At 37.4% G+C, this 26,704-nt stretch overlaps 1 protein-coding gene and 1 non-coding gene across 10 annotated transcripts in view; one reads left to right on the forward strand and one right to left on the reverse strand.

Annotated features, from left to right (window-relative positions):
• PRORP (protein only RNase P catalytic subunit) overlaps positions 1-26,704 on the forward strand; it is a 135,401-nt gene that overhangs the window by 70,239 nt on the left and 38,458 nt on the right. The gene's annotated exons all lie outside the window — the stretch shown is intronic.
• Positions 9,940-10,046, reverse strand: LOC138424062 (U6 spliceosomal RNA). Its single transcript, XR_011250631.1, has one exon. It is a non-coding gene; the product is annotated as a U6 spliceosomal RNA (small nuclear RNA).

A 26,704-nucleotide genomic window follows, 5' to 3' on the forward strand; every position in this document is an offset into this window, starting at 1 on the left:
GCAGGAAAACCTCTTGAAAAATTTCTCATCTGTTTAGGGAAGAGGTAATAGATAGGCAGATCTTACTGGATTTAAGCTTGGAAGATAAATGGAAATAGTAGTTCCTCTTCAAATGGACCAAAATGACCTCACAAAATATACATAAAATGTTTTATCGATATCTATCTTTTACCAAAATAAGAACTTGAAAGGGAAAATCACAAAGCTATATAGTTCTGTGGTTGTAAAAACATTTTAAATATACCAAATTCTTCTTTGCAGTGTTTTATCAGTTACATTTCAGTGTCCATCACCTGGTTGGTTATCACTTTGATTTGTCATCAGAGAGAAAGAATGACACATAGACATTATAATATTTGGTTCCTTACACTTTGATTTCTAATTAAGTCCTAGCTTTAGGGAGCCACTTTGTGCTAGGATGTCAGGCTGCACGCCTTAGCCAAGTCCTTCGCCATCCCCATGCACACACCCACACACAGTCACTCATGCTCACAAGGTAGTATCTAATTACAGGTTCTGTTCGTGATTTTAACCTATTCATTGTAAACATTGACCCTGAAGATGAGAACCACAACAGGGGGTAGCTAACATACTTTGATTTCTCTCTCTGTGTTAAAAATTGAATGCATTATCTCATGTAATCTGTACAACTCCATAAGGCAGGTACTATTATTATTTCCGTTCTACAGTGAAGAAACTAAGAACAGAAAGATTAAGTTAGCTTGTCACATTGCTAATAACAAGAGGGTCAGTGTTCAAAGTAGTCAGTCGATTCCACAGTCTGCTCATATCCTGACTCTCCTGTACTGCCATCATGACTTGACATCCAGCTTGGATCTCATATAATTCTTTAAAATATATTTTGACAATGAAGAAATTGGTTACACAGTCTTATTGGGTAATAAAAAGGAGGATTAAGTTATAGAGATAGAAAAAGTAAGGATTGGCTGTTTATTCATTCAACTCAGAAGTATAGCATCATCTTATATCTCATGTAAATAGTATTCTTTTTATTGGCATTATTTTTATTCAGAAAAAAATTGATATGACATTTATTCTCTTCATACAAAAAAATGATATACTTCCCCCCTTTTTTAGATTTTTTTAAAGCTTTTTATGAATAAGGTTTTATTTTAGAGTATTTTTAGATTTAGAGAAAAGTTAAAAAGAATATAGGAAATTCCCATATGCCTATATCTAGTTTTCTCCGCCATTAACATCCTCCGTTAGTGTGGTACATTTGTTACAATTAATGAACCAGTGTGGATACATTTTCTTTACCCAAAATTCATACTTTGCTCAGATCCCTTAGTTCTCACTTGCTGTCCTTTTTATGTCATGAGTCCCTTTTAAGAAACCAAATTAAATTTAATTGTTATATCTCATTAGACTCTTCTTGGTTGTGACAGTTTCTCAGAGTTTACTTGATTTTGATGACCTTGACAGTCTTGAGAAGTACTGGTCAGGTATTATGTAGACTGTCTCTCAGTTGGGATTTATATGTTTTTCTCATTGATTAGCCTAGGGTTATGGGTTTGAGGGAAGAAGATTGCAGAGATAAAATGCCATTGCCAAAGCATTGTAGTAAAAGTAGACACTATCAACATAACTACTGTTGATGTTAACTTCAGTCAAACACTGGCTGTGCAAGTGTTTGTCAGGTTTCTCCACTGTGAAGTTATTCTTTTTTCCCCCTTTTCATGCTGTAATCTTTGGAAAGAAGTCAGTGTGCAGCCCATACTTAAAGAGCGAGCGGTCATATTCCACCTCTTTGGGGGCAGAATATTTACACAAATTGTTTGGAATGCTTCTAATCTAGAAATTTGTCTGTTCTCCCCTACTTACTTATTTCTTTCATAATTTATTTATAGTATTATGAACTCATGGATATTTATTTTATACTTGGGTTATAATCTAATATTACTTTATTTTGTTGTCCACTTATTTTAGTTTTGGCAACTACAAGCTTTTTGTTTGTTCCCATGTTCCTTTGACAAAACCCCATAATTTTGTGTTTTTTCAAGTACTTCCTTCCTTCTGGCAAAATTCATTGCTGGTACAACATTATTTTTTAAAAAACTAAAAAGTTAGCTAATTAGGTAGGCTGCTTCAGTTTTCTTTGAAGGAAAAATGTGCTACCTGCTTTTTTGACTATTGAGGACAATGAAAAGGAGAGGGTAGTATTTTTTGTACTTTTACTTCATTTCTCAAAATCAAGTAATATTTATTTCTCCCACGTAGTATAACGATTTTACCCAGTCACCTTTGATCCTCCCCACCCCCCCCCCCCCAGGGGTTAATCTGTTTGTGGTTTGCCTGTTTTGGAGGATCAGCATGTGTTTTGGATGTTCTTTTTCCTTTTCTTTGTTCTTAGCAGTGGAGAATGAAGGGTCCAAGTCAAAGGAGAAACTGAAGTGATAGCATCCACTTGTTCAGAGTGGCTCTCCTGTTCCTGTGTCTCAAGTGTTTCAACAGGAGCTATTTCCCAACTGATAACACTAGTTACCTCCAAAGGGAATAGTTATATAGAATGTTGGTTTTCATTATGATGCATTTGTGTTATGTTAGAATTTTTTAAAATAATGGGCTTATATTTCTTTTATAATCTGGAAAATAATAATAGAGGTTTATTTTTAGAGTCAGTGGAAATGCAAAGAAAAGAACTTACCCTTTCTGTGGTTTGAAATGCTTTAGAACTTAACTTTTTTCCACCCTTGATATACGGAACACTTGGTTATTTTGCATGAGTTCTGTTTAGCTCTACCTGTGTTTTTTCACTAGTTTAGCTGCATTAGTGAAACTGGCACATCTGCACAGTTACTTTATGTAACTGCAAGATTATATTTAGATTTAAAGATTACTTGAATTCTGTGATGATTCTTTCAAGTATGTAAGGCTTCTCTTTAGCAAGGTTATAAATACAGTATATGTAGAGACCATTCTTCATGTATTTCTCATAAAAAGTAATCTTGGTGTGTTGCTGTAAAGGAATAGGTAGGAATCTTTCCTCCTGGTTCTTGATTTTGCTGCTTTTCCATGCTGTCCTGAGATTTATTTTCTTTTTTATTTATAGCCATTGGTTTTTCTGTTCCACACCTGCTGAACCTTAACACCCTGAGATTACTTATGTTTTGTGTCCTTTCTCTCTCCTTTAACTCTCCAGCATTTACTTGCCAACTCAAGGAAAGCGTTTTCCAGATTTTCATGGGATATGGCTTGGTCTCAAAATGAGAGTGCCCTGTGGCCACTTACCTAAGTGCTTTCAGGCTCTAGAATGAAACAGCTCCACTCTCTATTTCTCCAACTCTCCCTATTGCCCCCTGCCAAAAAAAAATGTAAAAGTTTAAGCTGTTGCTACCCCCATTTAGAAATTAAGATAGTCCAAGATTTAATAGTAGAAAGAATAAGTAAAATATTGATAGAGCTTTATTTACATTTATTTGTGCCACTTTAGAAACCATAAAATACGTCCTTATGTCCTCTCTATGTGTTCTTATTTTTATGCACAGAACAACCAAACATTTATATAACTCAAAACCAAAGAAGTTTGTTTTACTATAACATTTGTTTGATACATTTTAAATACAGCACCTGGATGTGTTCACCAGCTCAAAAATTTTCTTAAACCCCATCCTTTTAGGATTTTTGTGCAGGCTTCATCACACAGGCATGATCCATCATCATAGAATCAAATTCTGGCTCCTCTTGCCCTCCTAGAGGATGGAAGTGGGCTGGGGCTGAAAATTTCAAGCTTCTAAACATGGCTTGGTCTTTCTGGTGACCAGCCCCCATCCTGAAGCACTCTAGGAACCTACCTCATGAGAATAAAAGATGGATCTAACACCCTGGAAATTCCAAGGGATTTAGAAGCTCTGTTTCAGGAACTGGGATCAAAGACCAAATATTAGAACAAAAGATGACCTTAGTACCTTTATCACTTAGGAAATTATAAGGGGTTTTGGAGCTCTATTACAGGAACCAAAGGCAGAAAACAATATATAATTTCTATTTTACAAAGAGTAAAGGAAATTGAGGCAGAACAGTAAGGCAAGGAGTATAGGAATAGGGTGGTATCTGAAGGGAGAGTGAGGTGTGAGGTCAGGTAGCAGAGGATCCAGATGAAGGGTTGAAGCTGACTGTGTAAGAGAAAAGGAGTGACTGGCAGTGTAGAGTATCTGAGAGGGTAGAAAGCGATAGGGTCCAACTCAGATGGAGGAATTAGCCAAAACAAGAAGTATGGAGAGAAGGAGAATACAGTGTATGCAGCAGATATTTTCCAAAAGAGGATCTATTATTTGACCATGGAACTTTTATTCACAGAGCATTTTGAAGGACATACCAGTCCTTCAAAATATACTTGGGGAAATACTACCCTAAAACATAACTATCTTTTGAACTTTCTAAGGCGTTAGTTACTGTTCACTGGTTACACAAGAAGCTGTAACAGATACTGAAAATTGTTTCTTTTTTTTCCTTAGTGCATTTTAATCCTGAATTATTTTTAGAGTAAATTAAGAGTAATTTTGGAGAAGGCAATGGCACCCACTCCAGTACTCTTGCCTGGAAAATCCCATGGACAGAGGAGCCTGGTAGGCTGCAGTCAGTCCATGGGGTCGCAGAGTCAGACACAACTGAGCGACTTCACTTTCACTTTTCACTTTCATGCATTGGAGAAGGAAATGGCAGTCCACTCCAGTGTTCTTGCCTGGAGAATCCCAGGGACAGAGGGGCCTGGTGGGCTACCGTCTATGGGGTCGCACAGAGTTGGACATGACTGAAGCAACTTAGCAGCAGCAGCAAGAGTAATTTTAAATAGTGAAATGCTCTTTGTACTTTCTTAAGATTAGTCTACAAGAGCAAAGAAATTATATATTAATGTAGATTTATATTTTATTCACTTTTGCTAGATTCTTGTCATTAATTACATAGATTTTAATGTAAAGATGTTCTTTTGATAGAATTCATTTTGTATTGAGGTTAAAAGAAAATTTTACCTTGAAAATAAAGTTAGAACATCCTAAAGTTTTTTTTTTTAGTGAATTGGTTCATTAAATTCTGAACCACTAAATCCTGAGCTTTGTAGTTCATAAATAGTATCTGTTATCTCCTTTAATCTGGCAACCACAAAAAACTTCCTGCAGAGAAACAACTTACATTTTAGCATTTTGCTTGCTTACCTTTCTGCTTTTTAATGTTTTTCTTCCACCCTAAACGTTTGTTGAAGGTGATGCTCATGCCACATGATCATGTTACTGGAAAGTAATGTTGGGAGATTTGTGAAAGAAAGGAGAAAAAAAATGCTTTCTACTGAAAAAGAAATGGGTCAATAGACCACAAGATCTAATGTTGAATTCTGTGCTCACACTAAAGGCATATGTCAAGACTCCTGCCTTCTTAGTCACCAAGTAACTTCTTAAGAATACTGTTCTTTTCTTTAATAGATCACATTCTAATCACTTTATGACTTCAGTATATTTTTTAGAGCATGGAGTAGCGATACCAAACTCATTTATCATTTAGTCTGTCTCCACTTATTCCCATTATATTAATCAGAATGTTGTAATCATTTTATTCTTCAAATATTCATCAAAGCTTCCTTGTTTTAAGGCCCTGTACAGAGTGTATCCAAAGTACAAAGGTGAAAGAGGCATAGTCTCTTTCCTGAAGGATTTTATAGTCTCTTAGGGGAAATAAGAGAAAAAGATAAATGTCTACAGACAGAATACAATCAGCATGTTAATTGTACCAGTAACTCTGCACAAAACTGCAAGTAACATTTCTTAGATTTTCCTAGTTGTTCAAACTACTCTTTCTGTCCAGTTACTCAGAAGTAATAAACATTTATGGTGTTTCCAGTTTATTTATAATGTTGTTAATATTGTTTTTCTTAGTTTTAGCTAACACTTATTAAGAATTTTGCAAATGCCAGGAACTAGTCTGAGTACCATACATACATTATCTCATTTAATCCTCATCAGAATCTTATTATTTTCACCTTGCAGATGGAGAAACTGAGGGTTAGAGAATTCAAGAAACTTGCCTGTGATAAATTTACAACCAGTAAATGTCAGATTTGAGCTGCAGACCTAGGCTCTCTAATGTCAGAGGCTTATCTTAATTACTCTATTACATTCTCTCTCTATGGACCTTGCCAATACCTCTGCTCTTTTAACAGAGGGAAACAGCTTCAGGATTGAAAGGAAAGCCATCAACAGTGTCTGTTCATTTATTTTAATTAGCTGTTGACATGATCTTAAAACAGAAAATAGTCTGCCAAAGAGTTCAAACTTACTATCACCGTGGTTGTGTGTCCTTGTACACACAGCTTCTTTAGTGTGGCTCGTTCTTCTCACTCTTCATAGCTCAGCTTCAGAATCCTCTCTAGGAAGTTCCCCCATCTCTCTGTCTGCCCCACCACCCAGGAGGTCCTCTTTCTCCCACTATGTTGTCCTCGTCTGTGTGCTCTCCAAGCAGCCTGCTTTCATCCCTGTCATAGCACCAGTTGTATGATTGAATTGTCTACATTGTTTGATAAAAGGGACTGTTCTTCATTTTAGCAATCTCAATGTCCAACACAGTGTCTGGCCTGTGGTGAGTATGCGAAAACTGTTAGATGGATGGATGTTTGACTCAAGTGTTTTGAGGCTTGTGCAAAACACTCTGGAAGCCACCTCACATCACTTTGATAGTGGTGCTTATGGGGGACAATGTACCTTTTGGTTCTCCAGGGTTTCTGGTGAATAACAAGTGCTTTTCATTTCCCTGAAGCCTTGAGGTCATAGGTGGCGGAGGAAGGAGGGAATGCTGCTAGTAGATTCTCCGAGTGGGGTGGAGGACACGGGTGTTCTGCTTCCTTCCCTCCCTAGTGAGAACAGGGCCATGCTTTAAAGTTAGGGGTAAGATAGTGTCAAACGTGTAACCTCAGAGTCTGTCAGTAGCCCACTGTTGACTGATTGGGACCTCTGACAGGTGCTGGCCAGGTCCACACTGTTCGGAGCCATAGTTTTTTTATGCAACTTTATATCCCCACCAATCAGCAAGTTTGAACCTTTGTAGCTCATTGTGAAGATCATTCCTAAGTGTTTACCCCTAACTTGAAATCCGTATCTTCTTCATCATAAGTTTGTAGACTAGCAGCACCATCATCTATCAGATGGCTGGAAAACTGTACCCTTTCCCCCACCATTTATTGACTGGATGACTGTAAGTAAGACAGTGGAGCTTCTTTGGGCCTCAGTCCTCTCCTTTTGAAAGTGAGAGTCCTGTTTTTTGTGTTCCTGAGACCATGGAACTAAACTGGATTATTTCTCAAGGTCCATTCTCTATCCGTTTTAAGATACATAATTTATATGAATTACTTATCAGTGTGCCATTGTTCACTGAGAGGGCTGATCAAAATATTTTTCCCCTCTAGAGATTATGTATTTGCCATTGGTTTGCCATTTAGCAGTGCTCAAATTCTAACACATGAATGTATTGCATTTAGTGTGTTGATTTTTAACCCCAAAGTTTCCTGGTATTAGGATTATTAATATCACATGGAGGCCTCTTATGATGATTGTTTTTCTTATATATTTTTCTTTAGGGGTAAGGGCCTAATATGCTAAGCAAGAATATACTGCCAGAGTATTTACCTAAGGACACCTAGTACCTTTGGGGCATGTTACATCAATCAACACATGAGATAAAGGCTGAAATGTTTTTGTCTAGGCCCTTCAACTCTCTACTCTCAAAAAAAAAGTTCTTAAGCATTATGTAAAAGCGCTTATACTTTACCAAAAGCCTTACTTCCTGAAAACAGAAATCAGATTTTAAGAGTTAAGAACTATAGTCATCAGAAAAAGGTATCTCCTTCGGTATTACCATAAATACATAAATAGATCATTGTCCTGTTCTCCACCAAGAAAGAAATGCAAAGTATACAACATTTTAACAGTGAGAGTATCTGTCAATGGGCTCCTAACCCCCCCCCAACTCTATCCTTATTCTACTGTTCCATACAACTGCAACCTTCCTGTTAGTTGGGGTTTTTTTTTTTTAACATTTTATTATGAAAATTTTTAAAATACATCAAAGTTTAAAGAATTTTATAGTGGATATCTACATACTCAACTCTTTGATTCTACTGTTACCATTTTACTATCTTCTTTAGGTGTCTGTTGTTCTGTCTTCTGTCCATTCATAAGTTCATGTGGACTTTTTATGCATTTCAAAATAAATTACAGATGTCTATATTTATACCCATTCTCTCTTGATCAGTATTTTCATTTCTGCCAAAACTGACTGAACTCTAGTGTGTAGGCATGACCATTTCTGACTGACTCATTCAAGGCTTTACCCATATCAGAAGCCTTTTCCTATAGTGCTGTTGGCCTGTATGAAGTGGTTTTCACAGAATAGACCAGTGACATTCTAGAGGGACATTCTAATCAGCACTATCCAATAGAAATATAATGTTATTTAAAATTTTCTAGTAGCCACATTAAAAATGTTAAAAGTGAAAAGTTCACCTGTTTGGTAAAATAACTTCAGCTTTTTTTTAACCCATCGTAATCCAAAATAGCATTTCAAAATGTAATTAATACTTTAGTAATTACTAATGAAAATATTTTATATTCTATTTATATAGTAATTTTCATGGAAATCCAGTACATCTCAATTCTGATTAGTTCTATTTCAAGTGCTTAGTAGTAACTTTAGCCAATATATTGAACAGTATAGTTCTAGACCTTCAAACTTAATGGGTATACCATTCCTCCTCATAAATGTCCAATGTCTGAAAGTGCTGACAGAGCAGTCAAATTTCCTAATGAATGTGAAAGAAGTAGTGATATTCATCACAGCAAACCCTAATTATACCCTTTCATGTTGAGGCCATTTTTATTCTTCATTTCCTTGTCAGAAACTTCCCATTTTTTTCTTTCAATCACTTCTCATCTACACTCAGAGTTGAGTTACATTCCCTATACCAATATCGAGTGTATTTTACTACTTTTCTGCTACCCTTCTAATTTCAGGGTTTACCAGTTTGTCTTCTCTCATTTTTTGCTAGAACACTCTTTCTAGAACAGGTAAGAACTTTAAATTTCACTTGTAAAAATTAAGACTACATGTTAGTGTTAAAATATTAATGAGTCCAGTTATAAAAATTAAAAATTGATCTATGGTAGAATTGTTCTATATCCTGATTGCAATATTAATTAAAAGTTGTAAAATTGTGTTTGTGTACCTGTATGCATGCATGCACACATACACAAGCACAAATGAAGAAATTGACTAGTTGTTATAAATTGAAGTTTTTACTTTATTGGCTAGAAGAAAGAGTTTTGTCTGAGTAACTGGAAAGATGTTCCTATCTATGAAGAGTAAAGGATCTCTTAATTATTTGTCAGAAGACAGCTATATGCTTTCTTTCACCACTCACAGAATGTTTTTAATTTTGGATCATGAAGATGTTTCATCTCATTCTCTGATTTCAGTTAGTATATTTTATCCAGAAAGTAGATGAAGAGAAGCCACAGGTCATACAAAATTTATCTGATTTCAGATACATCTGGGTGGTTTTTATTTTTAACTTTTAGCTTCTAGTTATGTGTTGACCAGCACATCGCAAAAACTTAGATTGGGAATTTGGCAGGAGTAGCAAAAATAACTAATAATTCCGATAGTGACAGAATTTTGGAGAAAGAGGCTCATGTTAATAAGTATTAATTGTCTTTAAAAATCTACATATGTGACTAGCTAGAAATACCTTAAATGTTGCCTAATTCAGGTATTGGATAAATAGATTGATTTGAATCCCTGGAAGACTAAGACATGTCTACTGAGTTTCTGATAAAAAGAGCAAAACAATTCCCCTCCTCCAGTTTTCTTGAGCAGAGCAAGTCACACACTGTAGGCTTCATGACCACATCACAGTGCATCTTTTTTTTTTTTTGTAAAAATATGGAACACTTCATGAATGTGTGTGTCATCATCGCATGGGGGCCATGCAAATCTTGTCTGTATCATTTCAATTTTAGTATATGTAGTGCCAAAGCGAGCACTCACATTACATCTTAATAGGACTAGCTCAGATGCCACCATGAAACTGATGAACATTTTTAGTGGGTGTATAACACTGAAAAGATTATTTTTTAATGTTTTTCTTAGATAATCATTTTATTTATGCTTTGCAATTACCTTATTCATTTACTTGTTTTTGTTTCCTAACAGTTTCCCACCTACCAAGAATGTAAGTTCCATGAGAATAGGGACCTTACCCCTTTTGTTCACTGCTGTATTCCAAGCACTTAAAACCATGCCGTGCACATAATGACTGCTCAGTAAATATTGTCAAAGAACGAGTGATTATCTTTATAGATTCATCAGTAGATAATGATCAGCCAAGAGAAAATATCGCCAGGGCATATGCTCTGTATACTTCAGTGACTGTCAGTGCTGTTCATGATAAAAGCTACACCTTATCCTTTTCACTTATCAAAATATTTGTTTGTTTCTTTTGTCAATCATCTTTCGATGATGAGAAAAACAGGGTATTTCAAAGAATACTGTCTGTCAGGGAAGCAGGGTACTATTCAGATCTAGAAATAGGAAAATGATAAAAGCCAAAATAATACCTATATTATTTTGGGAAAAGCCAAAATAGCAATACCTATAGTATTTTATATTTTGGGAAAGAGTTATGTACTGTTTTAGAAGAAGAAATTATCAATATACAGATGTCTGTTATCAATAGACAAATGCAGAGATTGTGAAGTTTTATAAATTCTTATTCTGATTTGTGTCAAGGAATAGGCAAGAATGGACATGTCTTTCTAAAACAATGCTTTTAAATGGCTGGGTGCCTAGATTGCCTATTGAGTATAGGCCTTCATACTAAAGATTGGAAGAGTTATTATTTTTTGTCTTTAAAAAAATTTTGTTGAATAAAAAATGGAAAGATCAGAAAAAATAAACTCTGGTTAGGATCTGATGTGGGGCTCTGTTCCCAACTCTGTTGCTACCTCCCTTTGTGATCTTGGGTGGTCTCTTTTTTTGAACCCCAATTTCCTTGTTTATAAAATGAGAAGACCAGGCTTAATAATCTTTAAAGATTCTCAGCTCTAAAAAACTTAATGATTCCATCAGGCTCCCCATGAACAGCAATGCATTTCTTCCAAAAGAGGGTGCTGTGGTTTTTCTGAGTGCTCTAGCATTTTCTTGAGAGGAACTGAAAAGAGGTGCAATCTCAGCTTAATTTCCTGTCTTTAGACTTTCCGCTTTTGAGAAATACTGATTCCTTAAATTTATTTTGGAGGAGGAAATGGCAATCCACTCCAGTACTCTTGCCTGGAAAATTCCATGGATGGAGGAGCATGGTAAGCTACAGTTCATGGGATTGCAGAGTCCGACACGACTGGGCAACTTCACTGAACTCACTAAATTTATTTAGTTGTTTAGTTGAGGTGACATAAACTAATTCTTGATGTTATTGATACTTTTAAAAGCTTTTTTTAATATGTTGATTTAGAAAATCTGGCAAATAAAATTTCTAAGAAGAAATAAAAAATACACAGTCTTAACAGTCAGTATTAACATTTTGGTGTATTTCTGAGGGTTTTTTTTTAATCATTCAATTTTTCCCATATCTATATCTAGAGAGAATGGGAGAGGAAGTAGAGATTTTATTTTGTTTTTGGCTTTTCCCATCTGGTGAGACTTTCTATAGAATTTGTTTTGGGAACTATTGTTTATATAGCCACATTCTTATTCAATATTTAGGTTGTTTCATATTTTAATATTAAAAATAGTGTTGTGAAGAATATCTTGGATGTGAATCTGTGACATAATATGTTCAGATTTCTGAATCAAAAGCTATAAACATTTTAAGGTTCTTGATACATTTGTCAAACTGCTTTCCTGAAATAAAGCCATTTTGATCAAATCATATATGGAATCATGCAATGTGTGACTTATCTCAGGCTTCTTTCTCTTTTTTTTAAATTCAAGTATAATTGACATATAACACCATAATTGCAGGTGTACAATGAAATGATTGGGTAATTGTATACACTGTGAAATGATCACCACAATTGGCTTCTTTTAATTAGCATGTTTTCAAGGTTTATCCATGTTGTAGCATGTATCAGTTCTTCATTTCTTTTTATCATCAAATAATATACCATTGTATAGATATACCACATTTTGTTTATACATTTATCAATTTTATTATTTTCACTTTGGGGTTATTATGAATAAAAATGTGTATGAATATTTGTGTACAGACTTTTGTGTGGATATGTATTTTTGTTTCTCTTGGCTGTATATCTAGAAATTGAATTGCCAAGTCATATGGTAACTCTTTGTTTAATCATTTGAGGAACTATCAGACTGTTTTCCAGAGTGACCACACCATTTTACATTCCCACTAGTAAATATATAAGGGTTCTAATTTCTCCATATCTCATTCACATTTGTTACTGTCTTAGTCATCTTAGTGGGTGTAAAGTGGTATCTTATTGTGGTTTTGATTTGCCCTGTTGGCTAATGATGTTGATCATCTGTTAATATGCTTATTTTCTATTTGCTTATCTTCTTTGAAGAAATGGCTATTCAGATCTTTTGTCCATGTTTCAATTGGGTTAATTTTATTAATGAGTTGTAAGAATTTTTTATGTTTATTCTGGATACTGAACTTTTATCAGATATAGAATTTGTAAAAATTTTCTCTCATTCTATGGTTCTTTTTACTTTCTTAATGTGTCCTTGGGACCATAAAAATTTTGAATGTTGATATGCCAGCAAATTTGGAAAACTCAGCAGTGGCCACAAGACTGGTAATGGTTAGTTTTCATTCCAATCCCAAAGAAAGGCAATGCCAAAGAATGCTCAAACTACCGCACAGTTGCACTCATCTCACACGCTAGTAAAGTAATGCTCAAAATTCTCCAAGCCAGGCTTCAGCAATACGTGAACCATGAATTTTCAGATGTTCAAGCTGGTTTTAGAAAAAGCAGAGGAACCAGAGATCAAATTGCCAACATCCGCTGGATCATCGAAAAAGCAAGAGAGTTCCAGAAAAACATCTATTTCTGCTTGATTGACTATGCCAAAGCCTTTGACTGTGTGGATCACAATCAACTGTGGAAAATTCTGAAAGAGATGGGAATACCAGACCACCTGACCTGCCTCTTGAGAAACCTATATGCAGGTCAGGAAGCAACAGTTAGAACTGGACATGGAACAACAGACTGGTTCCAAATAGGAAAAGGTGTACATCAAGGCTGTATATTGTCACCCTGCTTATTTAACTTCTATGAAGAGTACATCATGAGAAACACTGGGCTGGAAGAAGCACAAGCTGGAATCAAGATTGCTGGGAGAAATATCAATAACCTCAGATATGCAGATAACGCCACCCTTATGACAGAAAGTGAAGAACTAAAAAGCCTCTTGATGAAAGTGAAAGAGGAGAGTGCAAAAGTTGGCTTAAAGCTCAACATTCAGAAAACGAAGATCATGGCATCCGGTCCCATCACTTCATGGAAAATAGATGGGGAAACAGTGGAAACAGTGCCAGACTTTATTTTGGGGGGCTCTAAAATCACCACAGATGGTGATTGCAGCCATGAAATTAAAAGACACTTACTCCTTGGAAGGAAAGTTATGACCAACCTAGGTAGCATATTCAAAAGCAGAGACATTCCTTTGCCAACAAAGGTCCGTCTAGTCAAAGCTATGGTTTTTCCAGTAGTCATGTATGGATGTGAGAGTTGGACTATGAAGAAAACTGAGTGCTGAATAGATGCTTTTGAACTATGGTGTTGGAGAAGACTCTTGAGAGTCCCTTAGACTGCAAGGAGATCCAACCAGTCCGTCCTAAACGAGATCAGTCCTGGGTGTTCATTGGAAGGACTGATGTTGAAGCTGAATCTCCAGTACTTTGTCCACCTCATGTGAAGAGTTGACTCATTGGAAAAGACTCTGATGCTGGGAGGGATTGGGGGCAGGAGGAGAAGGGGACGACCGAGAATGAGATGGCTGGATGGCATCACTGACTCGATGGACATGAGTTTGAGTGAACTCTGGGACTTGGTGATGGACAGGGAGGCCTGGTGTGCTGCGGTTCATGGGGTCACAAAGAGTCAGACAAAAGACTGAACGACTGAACTGAACTGAACTGAATGTCTAATTTATCTAATATTTTTCTGTTGTTTTCATATCTTAAGAAACCATTGCCTAATCTAAGATCATAAAATTTGTGCCTTGTTTTCTACAGTTTTATAGTTTCAGCTCTTACATTTAGATCTTTGATCAGTTTGAACTGATTTTTATATATGGCATAAAGTATGGACCTAACTTCGTTCTTTAGTTTATGGATCTCCAGTTGTCTGGCATAATTTGTTAAAAAAGCAATTCTTTCCTCAATTGAATTACCTTAGAACTCTTTTTAAAAACCAGTTGACCACATGCTCCCCCTGACCCCTGCCCTCCCTAAATCAATTGACCACAAAACTGAAGGTTTTAACAGACCTTCAGTTCTGTTTCATTGATCTTAATGTTTATTCTGAGACTAGTACCATACAGTCTCGATTACTGTAGCTTTATAGTAGATTTTGAAATTGGCAAGTATAAGTCCTCCAACTTTTTCTTTTTCAAGATTGTTTTGCCTGTTTTGAGTCCATGTGAATTTTTAGAATCAGCTTGTCAGTTTCTACAAAGAAGCCATCTGAAATTTTGATAGGGATTGCATTGAATCTAGATATTTTTAGGTGTTTTAAAAATAAATGATGAGACTGGCATTTTTATATGTTTGTTAACAGTTATTTGAATTCATATCATTTCTGTAAGTTCATATGTTTATGCTTTTTTCTACTGGGCTTATTAATATTTATTTACTTAGTATGCACTCTTTTTAAATTAACTTATTGGCCCTTATGATATTTATTGTAGATATTTTCCCAATTTGCCTTTTCATGTTGCTTAGGGCTTCCCTGGTGGCTCAGATAGTAAAGAATCCACCTGCAATGCAGGAGACCTGTGTTCAAACCCTGGGTCAGGAAGATCCCTTGGAGAAGGGAATGGCTACCCACTCGAGTCGTCTTGCCCAGAAGAGCCCAGTGGGCTACAGTCCATGGGTTGCAAAGAGCTGGACATGACCGAGCAGCTAACATGTCACTTTTTTTTTCATGAACTTTGGTATATAGAAATTTTGAGTTTTTAAGAAATCAGGTCATTTTTTTTCCTTTTTTTTTAAAATTTAGAAAATCTTGCTTCTTCCTGAATTCATTCTTAGTAAAGCAGGTGAACCTTGGCCACTTTGATCCAGAAAGTCAGGTTAGTTAAACAGTTTAAAGTTAGATTATTACATTTTTAAACTCACTTATTCTTAAAATATATATGTTTTGTTAGTATTAAAAAAAACAAATTTTAAAATAATTTATAATACATCAATCTATCTTAATCCCTTGTTTTTTTGTGTGTTATTTTTGTAAGTAAGCCAGCAAGAAAAACACCAATTCAGTATACTAACACATATATATGGAATTTAGAAAGATGGTAACAATAACCCTACATGCGAGATAGCAAAAGAGACGCAGATGTACAGAACAGACTTTTTGACTCTGTGGGAGAGGGAGAGGACCGGATGATTTGGGAGAATGGCATTGAAACATGTATAATATCATATAAGAAACAAATCGCCAGTCTAGGTTCAATGCAGGATACAGGATGCTTGGGGCTGGTGCACTGGGGTAACACAGATGGATGGTGTGGGGAGGGAGGTAGGAGGGGGGTTCAGGAGTGGGAACTTATGTACACCCATGGCAGATTCATGTTGATGTATGGCAAAACCAATACAGTATTGTAAAGTAAAAAAAAAAAAAATTAATAAAAAAATAATCATAAAAAGCAAAAAAAAAAAAAAGAAAAAAGAAACTTACCAGTTTAATGCAATTACTGTATCTTCCATGGATGAATGTGTCTCTTTCCTTGCCTGATCATCAATTGAGATAAAATAAAATTATATATAAAATATTGAAAAAAAACTCACTTATTCTTAAAATATATGTAATAGACATGTTTTGTTGGTATTAAAAAAAAACAAATTTTAAAGTAATTTATAATACATCAATCTATCTTAATCCCTTGGGTTTTTTGTGTTATTTTTGTTTTCCCGCAAACCTCACCAAAATATCTTGCTATTATATGTAATAGTTACTATGATAAAAGAGTATTCTATGCACATTCCTGTCATTGTGCATTCAGCACAACCGTATAACTTCAAGTTCTTACATACAGCCTCCTTTAGGAAGAATATATTCTTGATTCTCCTGTTTCTACTTTTAATTCTGAAAAAAGAGTTTAATTTGGCTTTCTTTTCCTATGCGCTCTGTTCTTACTTCTTTCCATGCATCAGAAACTGTAAAAAGAAGAGTAGTCATTCTTCTCTCTACCCTCCCCCATCCCACTGCAGCCTTTTCTTTCTCTCTCATTCTCTCTTTTTTCTCTATTTCTCTTGTTCTTTCCTTTTGCTTCTCATTCTAATTGGCCAGCTTTGAGCTACAGAGTTTCTTCTTTTTGTGTGTGCTGAATTAACCCACTACCCCTTTCATCTTCATTCTTTTTTTAAAAAATTAATTTTTAATTGACTTATAGTTGATTTATAATGTTTCAGGTATATAGCAAAGTGATTCATTTATATATATGTATATTCTTTTTCATATTATTTTCCATTATAGATTATTACAAGATACTGAATATCATTCCCTGTTCTGTATATTAGGTGCTTGTTGGTTGTGTATTTTATATATAGTAATGTGTATCTGTTAATCCCAAATTCCTAATTTATCCCTCACCCCTCTTTACCCTTTGGTAACCATAAGTTCGTTTTCTATGTCTGTAAGTCTGTTTCTATTTTGCAAGTTCATTTGTATCATATTTTAGATTCTACGTATAAGTGATATCATGTGATACTTGTCTTTTTTTGTCTGACTTCACTTAGTATGATAATTTCTAGGTCAATCATCTGTTGACCTTTCACCTTCATTCTGACTCACTTTCTAAAGTATATCATTCCTGGTTCTACCTTAACAATGAATATTGGTATTACTGACATTTTAGGCCAGATAATTCTTTGTTGTGAGGTTATGTTATTCATTGTAGGATGTTTATCAGGATCCCTGGCCTCTCCCCAGTTAAATGCCAGTAGCATTCCCTCCCCACCTTTCTCAGTTATGAATACCAGTGTTTCTAGACATTGCCAGATATCATGGGGACAAAACCATCCCTCAGTTAAGAATCCTGTAATTGACAAAGCAAGCCAACTATTCTAGTTCCAAAATGTAAATTCCTATCTCAACTGTATTTTCTTCACTACCTTTTCTTAGCTATTCCTCAACTAGAACCAAATAAAATTCTTCCTTTCTACCCTTTAGATCTATAACTTGATGCCCTATCAGAAGCATCCCTTATATTAGCCATAGCATACATTTTGGCATTATGTACTTGACCCATGAGCAATCATTTATTAATTGAATGGCCTTATATCTCTCTGATAACTTCATCTATAAAAGGAGGATAAATACCTACTCATTGGATTTTTTTTAATTTAATTTTTTTTAGCACCAAAAGCATTTTGTATTGGGGTATAGCCAATTAAGAGTGTTGTGGTAGTTTGAGGTGAACAGTGAAGGGACTCAGCCATACATATACATGTATCCATTCTCCCCCAAATCCTCTCTCCCATCTAGGTTGGCGCATTAACATTGAGCAGAATTCCATGTGCTATACAGTCAGTTTTTGCTTGTTGTCCATTTTAAATATAGTAGTGTGTATATAACCTTTGCAAAGTCCTTAACTATCCTTTCCCCCTGGCAACCATGAGTTCGCTTTCTAAGTCTGTGAGTCTCTTTCTGTTTGTAAGTCAGTTCATTTGTATCATTTCTTTTTTAGGTTGCACATTTAAGGGATGTCATATATTTCTTCTCTGTCTGACTTACTTCACTTAGTATGACACTCTCTAGGTCCATCCATGTTGCTGCAAATGGTCTTATTTCATTCTTTTTAATGGCTGCCTACTGATTGGATTTTAATGAGAATTAAATAAAAGAATGGGCTTCCCTGGTGGCTCAGTGGTAAAGAATCAGCCTGCAATGCAGGAGACATAGTTTTGATCCCTGGGTCAGGAAGATCTTGTGGAGAAGGAAATGGCAACCCACTCCAGTATACTCCCCTGGGAAATCTCATGGACAAAGAAGCCTGGCGGGCTACAGTCCATGGGGGTCACAAAAGAGTCAGGCGCTACTTAATGACTAAACAGCAACAAAAATAAAACAATGCTTTTTAATTGTTGACCGCATTGTAAATGCTTAATTAAGAGTTGATGTTGTATTACCATCATCACCACTCCATTGCTCACATCCTCTATTGAGCTGCCTTTGAGATGGTACATAGACATATCTCAAAAATTGTCCCTGATTCTTCCACGCTATTCTTTCAAGCTAAAACTAGTCTCTCCCTCCTTGGAATTCCTTGGAAAAGTATTTTCTCTTTTTCTTGTAGCACTTGGCACTCTTTACCTTATGTTATAGTTATTAATGTACATGTCTTTTCTTTACACTTGTCATTCTACTCCTTACAGTTCTCAATGTGTCTTTCACCCTCATAGTCCATCCAACACATTCTCACATAGTATAGTAGTATTAGACATTTTGAATAAGTAAATAAACTTAGAAACTGAACTGGTGAACGAGCTCAGGGTGTTACTGAATTCAAGCTCTATTGCTTGCCACACAAAACAAGCCAGTAAATCAAGAGACGAGGTGTTGGGGCCAGGAATGGCAACTTTATTGGGAAATCCAGCAGACTGAGAAGATAGTAGACTGGTGTCCCTAAAACCATTTTTTCCAAGTTTGGATGCTAGTTCTTTTATAGAACAGAGAGAAGGGTAAAGAAGTAAAGCAAAAAAAAAAAAGACCCAAAACAGTTCAGTTCAGTTGCTCAGTCGTGTCTGTCTCTGCAACCCCATGAACCACAGCACACAAGGCCTCCCTGTCCATCACCAACTCCCAGAGTTTATGCAAACCCATGTCCATTGAGTCAGTGATGCCATCCAACTATCTCATCCTCTGTCGTCCCCTTCTCCTCCTGCCCTCAGTCTTTCACAGCATCAGGGTCTCTTCAGATGAGTCAGCTCTTTGCATCAGGTGGCCAAAGTATTGGAGTTTCAGCTTCAACATCAGTCTTTCCAATGAACACCCAGGACTGATCTCGTTTAGGATGGACTGGTTGGATCTCCTTGCAGTTCAAGGAACTCTCAAGAGTCTTCTCCAACACCGCAGTTCAAAAGCATTAATTCTTCGGCACTCAGCTTTCTTTATAGTCCAACTCTCACATCCATATATGACTACTGGAAAAACCATAGCCTTGACTAAACAGACCTTTGTTGGCAAAGTAATGTCTCTGCTTTTTAATATGCTGTCTACGTTGGTCATAACTTTCCTTCCAAGGAGTAAGTGTCTTTTAAGTTCATGGCTGCAGTCACCATCTGCAGTGATTTTGGAGGCCAGAAAAATAAAGTCTGGCACTGTTTCCACTGTTTCCCCATCTATTTCCCATGAAGTGATGGGACCGGATGCCATGATCTTCGTTTTCTGAATGATGAGCTTTAAGCCAACTTTTTCACTCTCCTCTTTCACTTTCATCAAGAGGCTCTTTAGTTCTGCTTCACTTTCTGACATAAGGGTGGTGTCATCTGCGTAACAGTAAGTTGTTGCAAATATTTCTTGGTTTTAGCCGGACTTTAGGGGGATGTGCTATTTTTTTCTTTCTTGCAGCCATTCACAGGTGGGCCTGGCCAGGATGTTTCCTGTGAACTTAAACAAAGATTTTAGTTTAACATAGGCATGGGAGGCAGGGTTCCCAGAAATAGACCATTATATATACTTTAAGCTACAGGCAATGGGATGGCAGCAAAAGCAATAGAATACAGAGGTTAATGTAGAAGAAACAATAGAATAAGGATTTAGATTTGTTCTTCCCTATTACAAGGGTAGCTTATTCTAACACCAGCAGAATAGTAACTTGGGAGATAGGATGACAGACTGGTTAAGAGCACAGAGCATAGTTAATGGGGTTTGGATCTACCACTTATTATCTGTGTGCAGCCAACTCTTATCATATACTGGACTGTTCAATAAAATGGTTTTGTGATCAGCAAATAAAACTTTAGTAGGAAAAAAAAATAAAAATAATTTAGAGATGTGAATCACATTCTTTGGTGCCGTACAATCAAGATGTATCCCTTTGTTTTAGTTGTACTGTCCCCCTTTTTAATTAACCACTAGGAAACAGGTATGAAATTGGAACTTTATTATTTTGGAATATTTACATTTTCTTCAAGAACTCGTGAAGTACTACTCACAGACTTTTCTAAGCCCCTTTTGTAAATTAACAGCAAGTTAAGGATAGAGTGAGATGAACCCATAGTGACATTTTTTCTACAGTGACATAAAACATACATGAAAGCTAGGGCCTACGTTTGAAAGTGTTTAGACCCTGGGTGTAAACAGATTCTAACATTTGAAAGTGTTTTCTACATTTGAAAAGTGTTTTATGGCCACTCAGAAGATAGTTTGGACCCTACCTGCATGATTTGGCTCAGCTACTATTTCCTCTGTGACCACGATATTTGAATGGAGTCCACATCTAACAGCACCCTACATGTTAGACACAGCTTCATGTATTTTCTAGAGACAGGCTGGTACTATGAATTTTATAATATCACAGTGAATTTGTTGCAGGAAGGGGGACCCCTTCCAGGGCCTGAAACTGGGCTCTTGTCTAACACTCGGAAATGAATTGTCCGAGGAGACACATGTGCTGACCAAGCAAGAGATTTTATTGGGAAAGGGCACCCAGGTGGAGAGCAGTAGGGTAAGGGAACCCAGGAGAACTGCTCTGCCGCGTGGCTTGCAGTCTCGGGTTTTATGGTGATGGGATTAGTTTCCGGGTGGTCTTTGGCCAATCGTTCTAATTCAGGGTCTTTCCTGGTGGTGCACACATTGCTCAGCCAAGATGGATGCTGGTGAGAGGGATTCTGGGAAGTGGACGTTCACGCGGTGTCTCCTTTCCACCTTTCCCAAACACTTCCGGTTGGTGGTGGCTTATTAGTTCCGTATTCCATATCAGGATCTCCTGTCATAAAACAACTCATGCAAATGGTTACTATGGTGCCTGGCCAGGGTGGGCGGTTTCAATCAGTGTGCTTCCCCTAACAAATTTACCTGTGAATTTCTATATGCTTACTTGCTTATATCAAAATGTATCTCCTTTTGTCTATTGCCTGGAGTAGAGGTATCAGTTTCTAGAAACACTGCAGAAAAACTTTCCTAAGTGGTGGCTTTCCACATGGACCCTGTTATTACTTTTTTCCACTAGGCAGGAAGTGAGTAGAACAAAGATTCTTAGATTTAGAAAATCTTACAAGTCTACTTGTCTGAGTTCCCCCTGCCTCTGTCTTCACGTGACTGCCTTATCTGTCTCCTGGCTTCTTTCCTTCTGTGTCTTGCAAGGTTAATGGATGCAGGACTCACCTGGATAGTTCAGAATGATGTCATCTCAGAGATCCTTAACTTGATTACACTTGAAAATTTTTCCCAAATAAGATCTCATTCACTGATTAAGGCCATGGATATGTCTTTCTGAGGCACACTGTTCAGTACTGCACTCCCAGTCTCGCTCCACATTCTGCCAGGTTAATTTACAGCATGCTAACAAATTGTGAAACATTGATAAGTATTTGGTGATAAGTATTTTGATATACTGATGTGTTAAAAAGCAAGAGTGTTCCAGAAAAACATCTACTTGTACTTTATTGACTACGCCAAAGCCTTTGACTATGTGGCTTACAAAAAACTGTGGAAAATTCTTATAAAGAGATGGGAATACCAGACCACCTGACCTGCCTCCTAAGAAATCTGTATGCAGGTCAAGAAGCAACAGTTAGAACTAGACATGGAACAACAGACTTGTTCCAGATCGGGAAAGGAGTACGTCAAGGCTGTATATTGTCACTCTGCTTATTTAACTTATATGCAGAGTATATCATGCGAAATGCCGGACTGGATAAAGCACAAGCTGAAATCAAGTTTTGCCAGGAGAAATACCAATAACCTCAGATGTGCATATGACACCACCCTTATGGCAGAAATCAAAGAACTAAGAGCCTCTTGATGAAAGTGAAAGAGGAGAGTGGAAAAGTTTACTTAAAATTCAACATTCAGAAAATTGAGATCATGGGCTCCAGTCCCATCGCTTCATGGCAAATAGATGGGGAAATAATGGAAATAGAGACTTTATTTGGTAGAGGGCTCCAAAATCACTGCAGGTGGTGACTGCAGCCATGAAATTAAAAGACGCTTCCTCCTTAGAAGAACAGCTATGACCAACCTAGACAGCATATTAAAAAGCAGAGACATTACTTTGCCAACAAAGGTCAGTCTAGTCAAAGCTATGGTTTTTCCAGTAGTCATGTATGGACGTGAGAGTTGGACTATAAAGAAAGCTGAGTGCTGAAGAATTAATGCTTTTGAACTGCGGTGTTAGAGAAGACTCTTGAGAGTTCCTTGGACTGCAAGGGGATCAAACCAGTCAATCCTAAAGGAAATCAGTCCTGAATTTTTATTGCAAGGACTAATGATGAAGCTGAAACTCCAATACCTTGGCCACCCGATGTGAGAACTGACTCATTGGAAAAGACCCTTATGCTGGGAAAGATTGAAGGCAGGAGGAGAAGAGGATGACAGAGGATGAGATGGTTGGATGGCATCACCAACTCAATGGACATGAGTTTGAGCAAGTTCTGGGAGTTGGTGATAGAAAGGGAAGCCTGGCGTGCTATAGACCATGGGGTCGCACAGAGTCGTACATGGCTGAGTACTGAACTGAACTGTATTAAATGCTAAGACAGAGAAGGAACACCTAGATCAGTAGTGAAAAAGTGATATCTAAAGTGAAAACAAAAGAACAAAAGGAAGGAGAGAGGAAGGAGGTGGCTAGATTAGTGTTCCTGGCAGAAAGGAGCATCCATACTCACTTCCTGTTTTAGAGCCACACCTCCTACAGGAGAAATCAAAAATGGCACCTGATAGTTCCCTCTTGTTGCTCCCTAGCAAGCAGGGGCAGGTGTGAGCCTGGGGTGAAGAGAATGAGTCACTCATCCAACTATAGCATTTCAGGGAATGCCAGAAAACTTCAGTAACTAAGGACTATTTTAGTGCAGTATTTTAAGAATTAAAATTAATGTAAAAAATCTTTGAAGAAAATAACAAAAATTTAAAGAAGGAAGGATCAGTAGTATTGATTTTCTCTTTTGCCTCAGGCACCAATACAGTTTGGCATTGTTGTTGTTGTTCTTTGTTGTTCATTTGCTGAGTTGTGTTAGACTCTTTGTGACCCCATGGACTGCAGCATGCCAGGCTTCCCTGTCCTTCACTGTCTCCCAGAGTTTACTCAAACTCATGTCCATTGAGTCAATGATGCTATCTAACCATCTCATCCTCTGTTGCCCCCTTATCTTGTCCTCAATCTTTCCCAGTATCAGGGTCTTTTCCAGTGAGTCAGTTCTTCACATCAGTTGGCCAAAGTGTTGGAGCTTCACCTTTAGCATCACTCCTTCCAATAAATATTCAGGGTTGATTTCCTTCAGGAATAAGTGGTTTGATCTCCTTGCTGTCTGAGGGATTCTCAAGAGTTTTCTCCAGCACTACAGTTCAAAAGCATCAATTCTTCAGCATGGCACTGTTTTGTGGCTTTCTTTAAATTTTAATATTTTGTTCATCATAGATTTTTTTCATCAATTTTGACTTTTAAAAGTACTGCGTTAACATACTACTTATCTTGATTAGTGAGTTTTTTGGTGCCCCTTTATGTTGTGTGTTCAAGGCTAGTAAGTTCTTCGGTCACCTCACCCGGGTCCCAGCCCTGTAACTAAGACACACACACAGGATCCATGCTTAGCCCATTGGGCAGTCTCTCCTGGGGCTTGACTCTAGAGGGTGTAAAGACTGAGATGTGGTTAGAAATATCTCACTGCAATGGCAGTGGACATCTGTGTTCTACTCCGTTGTGACTGTGTGATGTGCGTTCTCAGGCACACCTCTAGAGGCTGTCCCAGAGGCCGTGTGTAACGCCCCTCCTGTGCCATGATCTTGGTCATGTACTACTGTGGCCCCCTCTTGGCCTTGCTCCTTTTCTGAGCTGGTGTTGTTGTGTTCAGAATCCATATTTCCTTCCTTTTTGAAAATCACAATCATCTTTGTTTATACTCCCTTCTTTAGAGAAAACCAGTAATGATTGCATGATTGTTTGTATGTGTAAGTTTTCTTGGTACCTTAGGATGAAATTCAGCCAGGGCTGGAGAAACGAACTCATTTGAGATGACTTTTTTCAGTCACGTCCCCTTGCCTTGTACTTCTTTTCTCATTCAGTCTTTGACCAGAATTTCCAGCTTGAACATAATTTTGAACATTTATTATTTTTAGTCATCATTTCATAATATTATACTAACTGTCAAAACATAAATAAAATGACTTTTTTGTTGTCTATAACTTAAAAATAAAAATAACAGCTAGTCATTGGCCCTGAATATGTGAACAGCAGAGATTAATGAGTTCTAGACTCAGAGGATTTCACAAGTGCCAGAGGCATCCATGGAGGAAACAATAATGTTTACTAAGAAACAGCTGGAAGATTTAGAGACATTATTCAGTAAGAACTTATGTCCAAACTCTAGTCTTGGGAAAGAATAGTCCCCAAGCTGTCATATTTCCAGCAGTAACTACAGGTCTGGTTCAGGAACTTCATAGCAAAACTCAGAAAATAAAAATTCAAACATATTTGGTAAAAGCAATAAGAAGCTTAACAGTAACAATTACCCGAGGGAGAGGTCAAGAGAAATATCGATACTCCTCACTAGATTCACTGATGAGGTCTGTCCTGACTCCCTGACTTCTATAGAGCATTTGGCACCCTCAGTCCAACTTAGCATGACCCTATTATTTACTATTTTTTAAAATTTATAATTATTATTTCCTGGTTGTCTTGGATCTCCATTGCTGCACCTCCAACCCACATCTCCATCTAATCTGTGAACACTTTGACGTTTACTCTCTCCAAGTCTGAGGTCCTCACATGTGAAAGATTTCCTGCCTTTGCTGTTACAAAGTCCAATCAAGCAAGCACTTGTCACTCCTACATCACCTACAGTTTCCTCTCTGTCAGTCCTGAATAGCAGTTTTCTCTGTCATTTCCTCTGCTTTCTGAGAAATTGTCAATATGGTATCAATTTATCAGGTGTTCTACTTTTACCAGAATGAAACCTCTCCCCAGTGCCAGGAGAGGTGACATTTCCCGTTACTGCTGTACATTGTGTCTGTATCTGTTTTGTAATCTGTATTAGGAAAGCATCATTGTGTGTCGACCACAATAGCATCCTTAGAATAGAACATACCTTTCCCCTGTTGTGGGTCTCGGTGACACTTGCCTCCTTGTGTTAACCTTTCAAGTTTACTTTTTTTATTATTCATGTTCTAGAGATTGTTAGAGAAGGAAATGGCAACCCACTCCAGTGTTCTTTCCTGGAGAATCCCAGGGACGGGGGAGCCTGGTGGGGTGCTGTCTGTGGGGTCACACAGAGTCGGACATGACTGAAGCAACTTAGCAGCAGCAGCAGCAGAGACTGTTAATAGGAATGAGGCCATAGCCTGCTCTCTACTTGATATTTTTGTTGATAAATTATTTAAAGGCTCTACTATAGTATTCTTTGGGCTTCCTTTGTGGCTCAGCTGGTAAAGAATCCGCCTGCAATGCGGGAGACCTGGGTTCAATCCCTGGGTTGGGAAGATCCCCTGGAGAAGGGAAAGGCTACCCATTCCAGTATTCTGGCCTGGAGAATTCCATGGACTGTATAGTCCATGCTTCCCTGGTGGCTCAGAGGGTAAAGCATCTGCCTGCAATGCAGGAGACCCAGTTGAACCAGGAGACCCAGGTTCGATCCCTGGGTTGGGAAGATCCCTTTGAGAAGGAAATGGCAACCCACTCCAATACTCTTGCCTGGAAAATCCCATGGACAGAGGAGCCTGGTGGGCTATAGTCCACAGGGTTGCGAAGAGTTGGACACGACTGAGTGACTGAGTGACGTCACTTTCACTATAGTATTCTTTAGGTGTCATACCAGCACCTCTGTGTTGGAGCTTTTCTTGATTTTGCATTATTTTATTGAGACTTCTTGGGGGCTTCCCAGGTGGTACAATGGTAAAGAATCTACCGGCCAGTGCAGGAGATGCAGGTTCAATCCCTGGGCCAGGAAGATCCCCTGGAGGAAGACATGGCAATCCACTCCATTATGCTTGCCTGGAAAATTCCATGGATGAGGGAGCCTGGCAGACTACAGTCCATGGGATCGCAGAGTTAGACAGGACTGAATGGCTGAGCACATTGAGACTTCAGACACCACCCAATCATCTGCTTTAATGCTTCCTGTCATATACCTAATATGAAATGATATATATCCTCTTTTTCCCTCTCATTTCCTGTGGGGTGTGGCAGATTTCAAGGAAATGAACACTTAGGAAACTTGATCAAGAGTTGTGGTATTTCCTGGATAACAGTCTTTTAACTTGCATTATAGAGGCAGAGTTAGAAATAATACAGGGGAAAAGAA

The sequence above is a fragment of the Ovis canadensis genome, chromosome 18 (genome assembly GCF_042477335.2).
Source record: "Ovis canadensis isolate MfBH-ARS-UI-01 breed Bighorn chromosome 18, ARS-UI_OviCan_v2, whole genome shotgun sequence".
In the NCBI taxonomy this organism is placed as follows: Eukaryota; Metazoa; Chordata; class Mammalia; order Artiodactyla; family Bovidae; genus Ovis; species Ovis canadensis.